Below are 17,090 nucleotides of genomic sequence, written 5' to 3'. Positions count from 1 at the left end.
GTACTGCTTTGCTCTAAATGGGAATGTTGCCCAAATCCCTGAAAAGCAAAGGATTGAAAGAAAGTGGTTAAATGTGTCAATCTGTTGCATTTGGCATTGAATGCACTGCCGTTTTAACAGGTGTAGGTAACATTTATTGGGTTTTCCTGACTCTTAACCTATTTTACGCTGATACCATTCTCATGGAGAGCACGATTCGACACAAGTTTTCCAATACCAGAATTCTTGTCAAAAAATGAAATTGTACCACAGTTGATGCATTTTGCTTGGTGTGGCAAGGCTGCAAAGTCTTTTCAGACTAATATTTTGATGCCCTGAGTTATATTTTCTGCTTAAATGAGTGTTAGGTTGCATTGAAGAAAATCTGAACCCTAACCCTAACTACCGAAACCCTGAGCTAGGGTTAGGGTTAGTGTTATTAGAAAACATAGAAGATGTTTGATGGCATGGCTGTGTTTTAGGACAGAAGTGAAATTTAGGAAACGTGTTATTTTAATGTTCTCTGCACTTTTTTTTTCTTGCCTATATGGGTCTATGTACTGCTTTGCCCTAAATGGGAATGTTGTCCACATCCCTGAAAAAAAAGGATTGAAAGACAGTGGTTAAATGTGTCAATCTGTTGCATTTGGCATTGAATGCACTGCCGTTTTAACAGGTGTAGGTAACATTTATTGGGTTTTCCTGACTCTTAACCTATTTTACGCTGATACCATTCTCATGGAGAGCACGATTCGACACAAATTTTCCAATACCAGAATTCTTGTCAAAAAATGAAATTGTACCACAGTTGATGCATTTTGCTTGGTGTGGCAAGGCTGCAAAGTCTTTTCAGACTAATATTTTGATGCCCTGAGTTATATTTTCTGCTTAAATGAGTGTTAGGTTGCATTGAAGAAAATCTGAACCCTAACCCTACCTACCCAAACCCTGAGCTAGGGTTAGGGTTAGTGTTATTAGAAAACATAGAAGATGTTTGATGGCATGGCTGTGTTTTAGGACAGAAGTGGAATTTAGGAAACGTGTTATTTTAATGTTCTCTGCACTTTTTTTTTCTTTCCTATATGGGTCTATGTACTGCTTTGCTCTAAATGGGAATGTTGTCCACATCCCTGAAAAGCAAAGGATTGAAAGAAAGTGGTTAAATGTGTCAATCTGTTGCATTTGGCATTGAATGCACTGCCATTTTAACAGGTGTAGGTAACATTTATTGGTTTTTCCTGACTCTTAACCTATTTTACGCTGATACCATGCTCAAGGAGAACATGATTCGACACAAATTTCCAACACCAGAAATCTTGTCAAAAAATGAAATTGTACCACAGTTGATGCATTTTGCTTGGTGTGGCAAGGCTGCAAAGTCTTTTCAGACTAATATTTTGATGCTCTGAGTTATATTTTCTGCTTAAATGAGTGTTAGGTTGCTTTGAAGAAAATCTGAACCCTAACCCTAACTACCCAAACCCTGAGCTAGGGTTAGGGTTAGTGTTATTAGAAAACATAGTAGATGTTTGATGGCATGGCTGTGTTTTAGGACAGAAGTGAAATTTAGGAAACGTGTTATTTTAATGTTCTCTGCACTTTTTTTTTCTTGCCTATATGGGTCTATGTACTGCTTTGCTCTAAATGGGAATGTTGCCCAAATCCCTGAAAAGCAAAGGATTGAAAGAAAGTGGTTAAATGTGTCAATCTGTTGCATTTGGCATTGAATGCACTGCCGTTTTAACAGGTGTAGGTAACATTTATTGGGTTTTCCTGACTCTTAACCTATTTTACGCTGATACCATTCTCATGGAGAGCACGATTCGACACAAATTTTCCAATACCAGAATTCTTGTCAAAAAATGAAATTGTACCACAGTTGATGCATTTTGCTTGGTGTGGCAAGGCTGCAAAGTCTTTTCAGACTAATATTTTGATGCCCTGAGTTATATTTTCTGCTTAAATGAGTGTTAGGTTGCATTGAAGAAAATCTGAACCCTAACCCTAACTACCGAAACCCTGAGCTAGGGTTAGGGTTAGTGTTATTAGAAAACATAGAAGATGTTTGATGGCATGGCTGTGTTTTAGGACAGAAGTGAAATTTAGGAAACGTGTTATTTTAATGTTCTCTGCACTTTTTTTTTCTTGCCTATATGGGTCTATGTACTGCTTTGCCCTAAATGGGAATGTTGTCCACATCCTTAAAAAAAAAGTATTGAAAGAAAGTGGTTAAATGTGTCAATCTGTTGCATTTGGCATTGAATGCACTGCCATATTAACAGGTGTAGGTAACATTTATTGGGTTTTCCTGACTCTTAACCTATTTTACGCTGATACCATGCTCATGGAGAGCACGATTCGACACCAAAATTTCCAATACCAAAATTCTTGTCAAAAAATGAAATTGTACCACAGTTGATGCATTTTGCTTGGTGTGGCAAGGCTGCAAAGTCTTTTCAGACTAATATTTTGATGCCCTGAGTTATATTTTCTGCTTAAATGAGTGTTAGGTTGCTTTGAAGAAAATCTGAACCCTAACCCTAACTACCCAAACCCTGAGCTAGGGTTAGGGTTAGTGTTATTAGAAAACATACAAGATGTTTGATGGCATGGCTGTGTTTTAGGACAGAAGTGAAATTTAGGAAACGTGTTATTTTAATGTTCTCTGCACTTTTTTTTTCTTGCCTATATGGGTCTATGTACTGCTTTGCTCTAAATGGGAATGTTGCCCAAATCCCTGAAAAGCAAAGGATTGAAAGAAAGTGGTTAAATGTGTCAATCTGTTGCATTTGGCATTGAATGCACTGCCGTTTTAACAGGTGTAGGTAACATTTATTGGGTTTTCCTGACTCTTAACCTATTTTACGCTGATACCATTCTCATGGAGAGCACGATTCGACACAAGTTTTCCAATACCAGAATTCTTGTCAAAAAATGAAATTGTACCACAGTTGATGCATTTTGCTTGGTGTGGCAAGGCTGCAAAGTCTTTTCAGACTAATATTTTGATGCCCTGAGTTATATTTTCTGCTTAAATGAGTGTTAGGTTGCATTGAAGAAAATCTGAACCCTAACCCTAACTACCGAAACCCTGAGCTAGGGTTAGGGTTAGTGTTATTAGAAAACATAGAAGATGTTTGATGGCATGGCTGTGTTTTAGGACAGAAGTGAAATTTAGGAAACGTGTTATTTTAATGTTCTCTGCACTTTTTTTTTCTTGCCTATATGGGTCTATGTACTGCTTTGCCCTAAATGGGAATGTTGTCCACATCCCTGAAAAAAAAGGATTGAAAGACAGTGGTTAAATGTGTCAATCTGTTGCATTTGGCATTGAATGCACTGCCGTTTTAACAGGTGTAGGTAACATTTATTGGGTTTTCCTGACTCTTAACCTATTTTACGCTGATACCATTCTCATGGAGAGCACGATTCGACACAAATTTTCCAATACCAGAATTCTTGTCAAAAAATGAAATTGTACCACAGTTGATGCATTTTGCTTGGTGTGGCAAGGCTGCAAAGTCTTTTCAGACTAATATTTTGATGCCCTGAGTTATATTTTCTGCTTAAATGAGTGTTAGGTTGCATTGAAGAAAATCTGAACCCTAACCCTACCTACCCAAACCCTGAGCTAGGGTTAGGGTTAGTGTTATTAGAAAACATAGAAGATGTTTGATGGCATGGCTGTGTTTTAGGACAGAAGTGGAATTTAGGAAACGTGTTATTTTAATGTTCTCTGCACTTTTTTTTTCTTTCCTATATGGGTCTATGTACTGCTTTGCTCTAAATGGGAATGTTGTCCACATCCCTGAAAAGCAAAGGATTGAAAGAAAGTGGTTAAATGTGTCAATCTGTTGCATTTGGCATTGAATGCACTGCCATTTTAACAGGTGTAGGTAACATTTATTGGTTTTTCCTGACTCTTAACCTATTTTACGCTGATACCATGCTCAAGGAGAACATGATTCGACACAAATTTCCAACACCAGAAATCTTGTCAAAAAATGAAATTGTACCACAGTTGATGCATTTTGCTTGGTGTGGCAAGGCTGCAAAGTCTTTTCAGACTAATATTTTGATGCTCTGAGTTATATTTTCTGCTTAAATGAGTGTTAGGTTGCTTTGAAGAAAATCTGAACCCTAACCCTAACTACCCAAACCCTGAGCTAGGGTTAGGGTTAGTGTTATTAGAAAACATAGTAGATGTTTGATGGCATGGCTGTGTTTTAGGACAGAAGTGAAATTTAGGAAACGTGTTATTTTAATGTTCTCTGCACTTTTTTTTTCTTGCCTATATGGGTCTATGTACTGCTTTGCTCTAAATGGGAATGTTGCCCAAATCCCTGAAAAGCAAAGGATTGAAAGAAAGTGGTTAAATGTGTCAATCTGTTGCATTTGGCATTGAATGCACTGCCGTTTTAACAGGTGTAGGTAACATTTATTGGGTTTTCCTGACTCTTAACCTATTTTACGCTGATACCATTCTCATGGAGAGCACGATTCGACACAAATTTTCCAATACCAGAATTCTTGTCAAAAAATGAAATTGTACCACAGTTGATGCATTTTGCTCGGTGTGGCAAGGCTGCAAAGTCTTTTCAGACTAATATTTTGATGCCCTGAGTTATATTTTCTGCTTAAATGAGTGTTAGGTTGCATTGAAGAAAATCTGAACCCTAACCCTAACTACCGAAACCCTGAGCTAGGGTTAGGGTTAGTGTTATTAGAAAACATAGAAGATGTTTGATGGCATGGCTGTGTTTTAGGACAGAAGTGAAATTTAGGAAACGTGTTATTTTAATGTTCTCTGCACTTTTTTTTTCTTGCCTATATGGGTCTATGTACTGCTTTGCTCTAAATGGGAATGTTGTCCACATCCCTGAAAAGCAAAGCATTGAAAGAAAGTGGTTAAATGTGTCAATCTGTTGCATTTGGCATTGAATGTACTGCCGTTTTAACAGGTGTAGGTAACATTTATTGGGTTTTCCTGACTCTTAACCTATTTTACGCTGATACCATGCTCAAGGAGAACATGATTCGACACAAATTTCCAACACCAGAAATCTTGTCAAAAAATGAAATTGTACCACAGTTGATGCATTTTGCTTGGTGTGGCAAGGCTGCAAAGTCTTTTCAGACTAATATTTTGATGCCCTGAGTTATATTTTCTGCTTAAATGAGTGTTAGGTTGCTTTGAAGAAAATCTGAACCCTAACCCTAACTACCCAAACCCTGAGCTAGGGTTAGGGTTAGTGTTATTAGAAAACATAGAAGATGTTTGATGGCATGGCTGTGTTTTAGGACAGAAGTGAAATTTAGGAAACGTGTTATTTTAATGTTCTCTGCACTTTTTTTTTTCTTGCCTATATGGGTCTATGTACTGCTTTGCCCTAAATGGGAATGTTGTCCACATCCCTGAAAAAAAAGGATTGAAAGAAAGTGGTTAAATGTGTCAATCTGTTGCATTTGGCATTGAATGCACTGCCGTTTTAACAGGTGTAGGTAACATTTATTGGGTTTTCCTGACTCTTAACCTATTTTACGCTGATACCATTCTCATGGAGAGCACGATTCGACACAAATTTTCCAATACCAGAATTCTTGTCAAAAAATGAAATTGTACCACAGTTGATGCATTTTGCTTGGTGTGGCAAGGCTGCAAAGTCTTTTCAGACTAATATTTTGATGCCCTGAGTTATATTTTCTGCTTAAATGAGTGTTAGGTTGCATTGATGAAAATCTGAACCCTAACCCTAACTACCGAAACCCTGAGCTAGGGTTAGGGTTAGTGTTATTAGAAAACATAGAAGATGTTTGATGGCATGGCTGTGTTTTAGGACAGAAGTGAAATTTAGGAAACGTGTTATTTTAATGTTCTCTGCACTTTTTTTTTCTTGCCTATATGGGTCTATGTACTGCTTTGCCCTAAATGGGAATGTTGTCCACATCCCTGAAAAAAAAGGATTGAAAGAAAGTGGTTAAATGTGTCAATCTGTTGCATTTGGCATTGAATGCACTGCCGTTTTAACAGGTGTAGGTAACATTTATTGGGTTTTCCTGACTCTTAACCTATTTTACGCTGATACCATTCTCATGGAGAGCACGATTCGACACAAATTTTCCAATTCCAGAATTCTTGTCAAAAAATGAAATTGTACCTCAGTTGATGCATTTTGCTTGGTGTGGCAAGGCTGCAAAGTCTTTTCAGACTAATATTTTGATGCCCTGAGTTATATTTTTTGCTTAAATGAGTGTTAGGTTGCATTGAAGAAAATCTGAACCCTAACCCTAACTACCCAAACCCTGAGCTAGGGTTAGGGTTAGTGTTATTAGAAAACATAGAAGATGTTTGATGGCATGGCTGTGTTTTAGGACAGAAGTGAAATTTAGGAAACGTGTTATTTTAATGTTCTCTGCACTTTTTTTTTCTTGCTGATATGGGTCTATTTACTGCTTTGCTCTAAATGAGAATGTTGTCCACATCCCTGAAAAGCAAAGGATTGAAAGAAAGTGGTTAAATGTGTCAATCTGTTGCATTTGGCATTGAATGCACTGCCATTTTAACAGGTGTAGGTAACATTTATTGGGTTTTCCTGACTCTTAACCTATTTTACGCTGATACCATGCTCAAGGAGAACATGATTCGACACAAATTTCCAACACCAGAAATCTTGTCAAAAAATGAAATTGTACCACAGTTGATGCATTTTGCTTGGTGTGGCAAGGCTGCAAAGTCTTTTCAGACTAATATTTTGATGCCCTGAGTTATATTTTCTGCTTAAATGAGTGTTAGGTTGCTTTGAAGAAAATCTGAACCCTAACCCTAACTACCCAAACCCTGAGCTAGGGTTAGGGTTAGTGTTATTAGAAAACATAGAAGATGTTTGATGGCATGGCTGTGTTTTAGGACAGAAGTGAAATTTAGGAAACGTGTTATTTTAATGTTCTCTGCACTTTTTTTTTCTTGCCTATATGGGTCTATGTACTGCTTTGCTCTAAATGGGAATGTTGCCCAAATCCCTGAAAAGCAAAGGATTGAAAGAAAGTGGTTAAATGTGTCAATCTGTTGCATTTGGCATTGAATGCACTGCCGTTTTAACAGGTGTAGGTAACATTTATTGGGTTTTCCTGACTCTTAACCTATTTTACGCTGATACCATTCTCATGGAGAGCACGATTCGACACAAATTTTCCAATACCAGAATTCTTGTCAAAAAATGAAATTGTACCACAGTTGATGCATTTTGCTTGGTGTGGCAAGGCTGCAAAGTCTTTTCAGACTAATATTTTGATGCCCTGAGTTATATTTTCTGCTTAAATGAGTGTTAGGTTGCATTGAAGAAAATCTGAACCCTAACCCTAACTACCGAAACCCTGAGCTAGGGTTAGGGTTAGTGTTATTAGAAAACATAGAAGATGTTTGATGGCATGGCTGTGTTTTAGGACAGAAGTGAAATTTAGGAAACGTGTTATTTTAATGTTCTCTGCACTTTTTTTTTCTTGCCTATATGGGTCTATGTACTGCTTTGCTCTAAATGGGAATGTTGTCCACATCCCTGAAAAGCAAAGCATTGAAAGAAAGTGGTTAAATGTGTCAATCTGTTGCATTTGGCATTGAATGTACTGCCGTTTTAACAGGTGTAGGTAACATTTATTGGGTTTTCCTGACTCTTAACCTATTTTACGCTGATACCATGCTCAAGGAGAACATGATTCGACACAAATTTCCAACACCAGAAATCTTGTCAAAAAATGAAATTGTACCACAGTTGATGCATTTTGCTTGGTGTGGCAAGGCTGCAAAGTCTTTTCAGACTAATATTTTGATGCCCTGAGTTATATTTTCTGCTTAAATGAGTGTTAGGTTGCTTTGAAGAAAATCTGAACCCTAACCCTAACTACCCAAACCCTGAGCTAGGGTTAGGGTTAGTGTTATTAGAAAACATAGAAGATGTTTGATGGCATGGCTGTGTTTTAGGACAGAAGTGAAATTTAGGAAACGTGTTATTTTAATGTTCTCTGCACTTTTTTTTTTCTTGCCTATATGGGTCTATGTACTGCTTTGCCCTAAATGGGAATGTTGTCCACATCCCTGAAAAAAAAGGATTGAAAGAAAGTGGTTAAATGTGTCAATCTGTTGCATTTGGCATTGAATGCACTGCCGTTTTAACAGGTGTAGGTAACATTTATTGGGTTTTCCTGACTCTTAACCTATTTTACGCTGATACCATTCTCATGGAGAGCACGATTCGACACAAATTTTCCAATACCAGAATTCTTGTCAAAAAATGAAATTGTACCACAGTTGATGCATTTTGCTTGGTGTGGCAAGGCTGCAAAGTCTTTTCAGACTAATATTTTGATGCCCTGAGTTATATTTTCTGCTTAAATGAGTGTTAGGTTGCATTGAAGAAAATCTGAACCCTAACCCTAACTACCGAAACCCTGAGCTAGGGTTAGGGTTAGTGTTATTAGAAAACATAGGCATGGCTGTGTTTTAGGACAGAAGTGAAATTTAGGAAACGTGTTATTTTAATGTTCTCTGCACTTTTTTTTTCTTGCCTATATGGGTCTATGTACTGCTTTGCCCTAAATGGGAATGTTGTCCACATCCCTGAAAAAAAAGTATTGAAAGAAAGTGGTTAAATGTGTCAATCTGTTGCATTTGGCATTGAATGCACTGCCATATTAACAGGTGTAGGTAACATTTATTGGGTTTTCCTGACTCTTAACCTATTTTACGCTGATACCATGCTCATGGAGAGCACGATTCGACACCAAAATTTCCAATACCAAAATTCTTGTCAAAAAATGAAATTGTACCACAGTTGATGCATTTTGCTTGGTGTGGCAAGGCTGCAAAGTCTTTTCAGACTAATATTTTGATGCCCTGAGTTATATTTTCTGCTTAAATGAGTGTTAGGTTGCTTTGAAGAAAATCTGAACCCTAACCCTAACTACCCAAACCCTGAGCTAGGGTTAGGGTTAGTGTTATTAGAAAACATACAAGATGTTTGATGGCATGGCTGTGTTTTAGGACAGAAGTGAAATTTAGGAAACGTGTTATTTTAATGTTCTCTGCACTTTTTTTTTCTTGCCTATATGGGTCTATGTACTGCTTTGCTCTAAATGGGAATGTTGCCCAAATCCCTGAAAAGCAAAGGATTGAAAGAAAGTGGTTAAATGTGTCAATCTGTTGCATTTGGCATTGAATGCACTGCCGTTTTAACAGGTGTAGGTAACATTTATTGGGTTTTCCTGACTCTTAACCTATTTTACGCTGATACCATTCTCATGGAGAGCACGATTCGACACAAGTTTTCCAATACCAGAATTCTTGTCAAAAAATGAAATTGTACCACAGTTGATGCATTTTGCTTGGTGTGGCAAGGCTGCAAAGTCTTTTCAGACTAATATTTTGATGCCCTGAGTTATATTTTCTGCTTAAATGAGTGTTAGGTTGCATTGAAGAAAATCTGAACCCTAACCCTAACTACCGAAACCCTGAGCTAGGGTTAGGGTTAGTGTTATTAGAAAACATAGAAGATGTTTGATGGCATGGCTGTGTTTTAGGACAGAAGTGAAATTTAGGAAACGTGTTATTTTAATGTTCTCTGCACTTTTTTTTTCTTGCCTATATGGGTCTATGTACTGCTTTGCCCTAAATGGGAATGTTGTCCACATCCCTGAAAAAAAAGTATTGAAAGAAAGTGGTTAAATGTGTCAATCTGTTGCATTTGGCATTGAATGCACTGCCATATTAACAGGTGTAGGTAACATTTATTGGGTTTTCCTGACTCTTAACCTATTTTACGCTGATACCATGCTCACGGAGAGCACGATTCGACACCAAAATTTCCAATACCAAAATTCTTGTCAAAAAATGAAATTGTACCACAGTTGATGCATTTTGCTTGGTGTGGCAAGGCTGCAAAGTCTTTTCAGACTAATATTTTGATGCCCTGAGTTATATTTTCTGCTTAAATGAGTGTTAGGTTGCTTTGAAGAAAATCTGAACCCTAACCCTAACTACCGAAACCCTGAGCTAGGGTTAGGGTTAGTGTTATTAGAAAACATAGAAGATGTTTGATGGCATGGCTGTGTTTTAGGACAGAAGTGAAATTTAGGAAACGTGTTATTTTAATGTTCTCTGCACTTTTTTTTTCTTGCCTATATGGGTCTATGTACTGCTTTGCCCTAAATGGGAATGTTGTCCACATCCCTGAAAAAAAAGGATTGAAAGAAAGTGGTTAAATGTGTCAATCTGTTGCATTTGGCATTGAATGCACTGCCGTTTTAACAGGTGTAGGTAACATTTATTGGGTTTTCCTGACTCTTAACCTATTTTACGCTGATACCATTCTCATGGAGAGCACGATTCGACACAAATTTTCCAATTCCAGAATTCTTGTCAAAAAATGAAATTGTACCTCAGTTGATGCATTTTGCTTGGTGTGGCAAGGCTGCAAAGTCTTTTCAGACTAATATTTTGATGCCCTGAGTTATATTTTTTGCTTAAATGAGTGTTAGGTTGCATTGAAGAAAATCTGAACCCTAACCCTAACTACCCAAACCCTGAGCTAGGGTTAGGGTTAGTGTTATTAGAAAATATAGAAGATGTTTGATGGCATGGCTGTGTTTTAGGACAGAAGTGAAATTTAGGAAACGTGTTATTTTAATGTTCTCTGCACTTTTTTTTTCTTGCTGATATGGGTCTATTTACTGCTTTGCTCTAAATGAGAATGTTGTCCACATCCCTGAAAAGCAAAGGATTGAAAGAAAGTGGTTAAATGTGTCAATCTGTTGCATTTGGCATTGAATGCACTGCCATTTTAACAGGTGTAGGTAACATTTATTGGGTTTTCCTGACTCTTAACCTATTTTACGCTGATACCATGCTCAAGGAGAACATGATTCGACACAAATTTCCAACACCAGAAATCTTGTCAAAAAATGAAATTGTACCACAGTTGATGCATTTTGCTTGGTGTGGCAAGGCTGCAAAGTCTTTTCAGACTAATATTTTGATGCCCTGAGTTATATTTTCTGCTTAAATGAGTGTTAGGTTGCTTTGAAGAAAATCTGAACCCTAACCCTAACTACCCAAACCCTGAGCTAGGGTTAGGGTTACTGTTATTAGAAAACATAGAAGATGTTTGATGGCATGGCTGTGTTTTAGGACAGAAGTGAAATTTAGGAAACGTGTTATTTTAATGTTCTCTGCACTTTTTTTTTCTTGCCTATATGGGTCTATGTACTGCTTTGCTCTAAATGGGAATGTTGCCCAAATCCCTGAAAAGCAAAGGATTGAAAGAAAGTGGTTAAATGTGTCAATCTGTTGCATTTGGCATTGAATGCACTGCCGTTTTAACAGGTGTAGGTAACATTTATTGGGTTTTCCTGACTCTTAACCTATTTTACGCTGATACCATTCTCATGGAGAGCACGATTCGACACAAATTTTCCAATACCAGAATTCTTGTCAAAAAATGAAATTGTACCACAGTTGATGCATTTTGCTTGGTGTGGCAAGGCTGCAAAGTCTTTTCAGACTAATATTTTGATGCCCTGAGTTATATTTTCTGCTTAAATGAGTGTTAGGTTGCATTGAAGAAAATCTGAACCCTAACCCTAACTACCGAAACCCTGAGCTAGGGTTAGGGTTAGTGTTATTAGAAAACATAGAAGATGTTTGATGGCATGGCTGTGTTTTAGGACAGAAGTGAAATTTAGGAAACGTGTTATTTTAATGTTCTCTGCACTTTTTTTTTCTTGCCTATATGGGTCTATGTACTGCTTTGCTCTAAATGGGAATGTTGTCCACATCCCTGAAAAGCAAAGCATTGAAAGAAAGTGGTTAAATGTGTCAATCTGTTGCATTTGGCATTGAATGTACTGCCGTTTTAACAGGTGTAGGTAACATTTATTGGGTTTTCCTGACTCTTAACCTATTTTACGCTGATACCATGCTCAAGGAGAACATGATTCGACACAAATTTCCAACACCAGAAATCTTGTCAAAAAATGAAATTGTACCACAGTTGATGCATTTTGCTTGGTGTGGCAAGGCTGCAAAGTCTTTTCAGACTAATATTTTGATGCCCTGAGTTATATTTTCTGCTTAAATGAGTGTTAGGTTGCTTTGAAGAAAATCTGAACCCTAACCCTAACTACCCAAACCCTGAGCTAGGGTTAGGGTTAGTGTTATTAGAAAACATAGAAGATGTTTGATGGCATGGCTGTGTTTTAGGACAGAAGTGAAATTTAGGAAACGTGTTATTTTAATGTTCTCTGCACTTTTTTTTTTCTTGCCTATATGGGTCTATGTACTGCTTTGCCCTAAATGGGAATGTTGTCCACATCCCTGAAAAAAAAGGATTGAAAGAAAGTGGTTAAATGTGTCAATCTGTTGCATTTGGCATTGAATGCACTGCCGTTTTAACAGGTGTAGGTAACATTTATTGGGTTTTCCTGACTCTTAACCTATTTTACGCTGATACCATTCTCATGGAGAGCACGATTCGACACAAATTTTCCAATACCAGAATTCTTGTCAAAAAATGAAATTGTACCACAGTTGATGCATTTTGCTTGGTGTGGCAAGGCTGCAAAGTCTTTTCAGACTAATATTTTGATGCCCTGAGTTATATTTTCTGCTTAAATGAGTGTTAGGTTGCATTGAAGAAAATCTGAACCCTAACCCTAACTACCGAAACCCTGAGCTAGGGTTAGGGTTAGTGTTATTAGAAAACATAGGCATGGCTGTGTTTTAGGACAGAAGTGAAATTTAGGAAACGTGTTATTTTAATGTTCTCTGCACTTTTTTTTTCTTGCCTATATGGGTCTATGTACTGCTTTGCCCTAAATGGGAATGTTGTCCACATCCCTGAAAAAAAAGTATTGAAAGAAAGTGGTTAAATGTGTCAATCTGTTGCATTTGGCATTGAATGCACTGCCATATTAACAGGTGTAGGTAACATTTATTGGGTTTTCCTGACTCTTAACCTATTTTACGCTGATACCATGCTCATGGAGAGCACGATTCGACACCAAAATTTCCAATACCAAAATTCTTGTCAAAAAATGAAATTGTACCACAGTTGATGCATTTTGCTTGGTGTGGCAAGGCTGCAAAGTCTTTTCAGACTAATATTTTGATGCCCTGAGTTATATTTTCTGCTTAAATGAGTGTTAGGTTGCTTTGAAGAAAATCTGAACCCTAACCCTAACTACCCAAACCCTGAGCTAGGGTTAGGGTTAGTGTTATTAGAAAACATACAAGATGTTTGATGGCATGGCTGTGTTTTAGGACAGAAGTGAAATTTAGGAAACGTGTTATTTTAATGTTCTCTGCACTTTTTTTTTCTTGCCTATATGGGTCTATGTACTGCTTTGCTCTAAATGGGAATGTTGCCCAAATCCCTGTAAAGCAAAGGATTGAAAGAAAGTGGTTAAATGTGTCAATCTGTTGCATTTGGCATTGAATGCACTGCCGTTTTAACAGGTGTAGGTAACATTTATTGGGTTTTCCTGACTCTTAACCTATTTTACGCTGATACCATTCTCATGGAGAGCACGATTCGACACAAGTTTTCCAATACCAGAATTCTTGTCAAAAAATGAAATTGTACCACAGTTGATGCATTTTGCTTGGTGTGGCAAGGCTGCAAAGTCTTTTCAGACTAATATTTTGATGCCCTGAGTTATATTTTCTGCTTAAATGAGTGTTAGGTTGCATTGAAGAAAATCTGAACCCTAACCCTAACTACCGAAACCCTGAGCTAGGGTTAGGGTTAGTGTTATTAGAAAACATAGAAGATGTTTGATGGCATGGCTGTGTTTTAGGACAGAAGTGAAATTTAGGAAACGTGTTATTTTAATGTTCTCTGCACTTTTTTTTTCTTGCCTATATGGGTCTATGTACTGCTTTGCCCTAAATGGGAATGTTGTCCACATCCCTGAAAAAAAAGTATTGAAAGAAAGTGGTTAAATGTGTCAATCTGTTGCATTTGGCATTGAATGCACTGCCATATTAACAGGTGTAGGTAACATTTATTGGGTTTTCCTGACTCTTAACCTATTTTACGCTGATACCATGCTCACGGAGAGCACGATTCGACACCAAAATTTCCAATACCAAAATTCTTGTCAAAAAATGAAATTGTACCACAGTTGATGCATTTTGCTTGGTGTGGCAAGGCTGCAAAGTCTTTTCAGACTAATATTTTGATGCCCTGAGTTATATTTTCTGCTTAAATGAGTGTTAGGTTGCTTTGAAGAAAATCTGAACCCTAACCCTAACTACCCAAACCCTGAGCTAGGGTTAGGGTTAGTGTTATTAGAAAACATAGAATATGTTTGATGGCATGGCTGTGTTTTAGGACAGAAGTGAAATTTAGGAAACGTGTTATTTTAATGTTCTCTGCACTTTTTTTTTCTTGCCTATATGGGTCTATGTACTGCTTTGCTCTAAATGGGAATGTTGCCCAAATCCCTGAAAAGCAAAGGATTGAAAGAAAGTGGTTAAATGTGTCAATCTGTTGCATTTGGCATTGAATGCACTGCCGTTTTAACAGGTGTAGGTAACATTTATTGGGTTTTCCTGACTCTTAACCTATTTTACGCTGATACCATTCTCATGGAGAGCACGATTCGACACAAATTTTCCAATACCAGAATTCTTGTCAAAAAATGAAATTGTACCACAGTTGATGCATTTTGCTTGGTGTGGCAAGGCTGCAAAGTCTTTTCAGACTAATATTTTGATGCCCTGAGTTATATTTTTTGCTTAAATGAGTGTTAGGTTGCATTGAAGAAAATCTGAACCCTATCCCTAACTACCCAAACCCTGAGCTAGGGTTAGGGTTAGTGTTATTAGAAAACATAGAAGATGTTTGATGGCATGGCTGTGTTTTAGGACAGAAGTGAAATTTAGGAAACGTGTTATTTTAATGTTCTCTGCACTTTTTTTTTCTTGCCTATATGGGTCTATGTACTGCTTTGCTCTAAATGGGAATGTTGTCCACATCCCTGAAAAGCAAAGCATTGAAAGAAAGTGGTTAAATGTGTCAATCTGTTGCATTTGGCATTGAATGTACTGCCGTTTTAACAGGTGTAGGTAACATTTATTGGGTTTTCCTGACTCTTAACCTATTTTACGCTGATACCATGCTCAAGGAGAACATGATTCGACACAAATTTCCAACACCAGAAATCTTGTCAAAAAATGAAATTGTACCACAGTTGATGCATTTTGCTTGGTGTGGCAAGGCTGCAAAGTCTTTTCAGACTAATATTTTGATGCCCTGAGTTATATTTTCTGCTTAAATGAGTGTTAGGTTGCTTTGAAGAAAATCTGAACCCTAACCCTAACTACCCAAACCCTGAGCTAGGGTTAGGGTTAGTGTTATTAGAAAACATAGAAGATGTTTGATGGCATGGCTGTGTTTTAGGACAGAAGTGAAATTTAGGAAACGTGTTATTTTAATGTTCTCTGCACTTTTTTTTTTCTTGCCTATATGGGTCTATGTACTGCTTTGCCCTAAATGGGAATGTTGTCCACATCCCTGAAAAAAAAGGATTGAAAGAAAGTGGTTAAATGTGTCAATCTGTTGCATTTGGCATTGAATGCACTGCCGTTTTAACAGGTGTAGGTAACATTTATTGGGTTTTCCTGACTCTTAACCTATTTTACGCTGATACCATTCTCATGGAGAGCACGATTCGACACAAATTTTCCAATACAAGAATTCTTGTCAAAAAATGAAATTGTACCACAGTTGATGCATTTTGCTTGGTGTGGCAAGGCTGCAAAGTCTTTTCAGACTAATATTTTGATGCCCTGAGTTATATTTTCTGCTTAAATGAGTGTTAGGTTGCATTGAAGAAAATCTGAACCCTAACCCTAACTACCGAAACCCTGAGCTAGGGTTAGGGTTAGTGTTATTAGAAAACATAGAAGATGTTTGATGGCATGGCTGTGTTTTAGGACAGAAGTGAAATTTAGGAAACGTGTTATTTTAATGTTCTCTGCACTTTTTTTTTCTTGCCTATATGGGTCTATGTACTGCTTTGCCCTAAATGGGAATGTTGTCCACATCCCTGAAAAAAAAGTATTGAAAGAAAGTGGTTAAATGTGTCAATCTGTTGCATTTGGCATTGAATGCACTGCCATATTAACAGGTGTAGGTAACATTTATTGGGTTTTCCTGACTCTTAACCTATTTTACGCTGATACCATGCTCATGGAGAGCACGATTCGACACCAAAATTTCCAATACCAAAATTCTTGTCAAAAAATGAAATTGTACCACAGTTGATGCATTTTGCTTGGTGTGGCAAGGCTGCAAAGTCTTTTCAGACTAATATTTTGATGCCCTGAGTTATATTTTCTGCTTAAATGAGTGTTAGGTTGCTTTGAAGAAAATCTGAACCCTAACCCTAACTACCCAAACCCTGAGCTAGGGTTAGGGTTAGTGTTATTAGAAAACATACAAGATGTTTGATGGCATGACTGTGTTTTAGGACAGAAGTGAAATTTAGGAAACGTGTTATTTTAATGTTCTCTGCACTTTTTTTTTCTTGCCTATATGGGTCTATGTACTGCTTTGCTCTAAATGGGAATGTTGCCCAAATCCCTGAAAAGCAAAGGATTGAAAGAAAGTGGTTAAATGTGTCAATCTGTTGCATTTGGCATTGAATGCACTGCCGTTTTAACAGGTGTAGGTAACATTTATTGGGTTTTCCTGACTCTTAACCTATTTTACGCTGATACCATTCTCATGGAGAGCACGATTCGACACAAGTTTTCCAATACCAGAATTCTTGTCAAAAAATGAAATTGTACCACAGTTGATGCATTTTGCTTGGTGTGGCAAGGCTGCAAAGTCTTTTCAGACTAATATTTTGATGCCCTGAGTTATATTTTCTGCTTAAATGAGTGTTAGGTTGCATTGAAGAAAATCTGAACCCTAACCCTAACTACCGAAACCCTGAGCTAGGGTTAGGGTTAGTGTTATTAGAAAACATAGAAGATGTTTGATGGCATGGCTGTGTTTTAGGACAGAAGTGAAATTTAGGAAACGTGTTATTTTAATGTTCTCTGCACTTTT

This window comes from Lepisosteus oculatus, chromosome 11 (genome assembly GCF_040954835.1).
Source record: "Lepisosteus oculatus isolate fLepOcu1 chromosome 11, fLepOcu1.hap2, whole genome shotgun sequence".
Lineage (NCBI taxonomy): Eukaryota > Metazoa > Chordata > Actinopteri > Semionotiformes > Lepisosteidae > Lepisosteus > Lepisosteus oculatus.
This window is presented reverse-complemented; position numbering follows the sequence as displayed.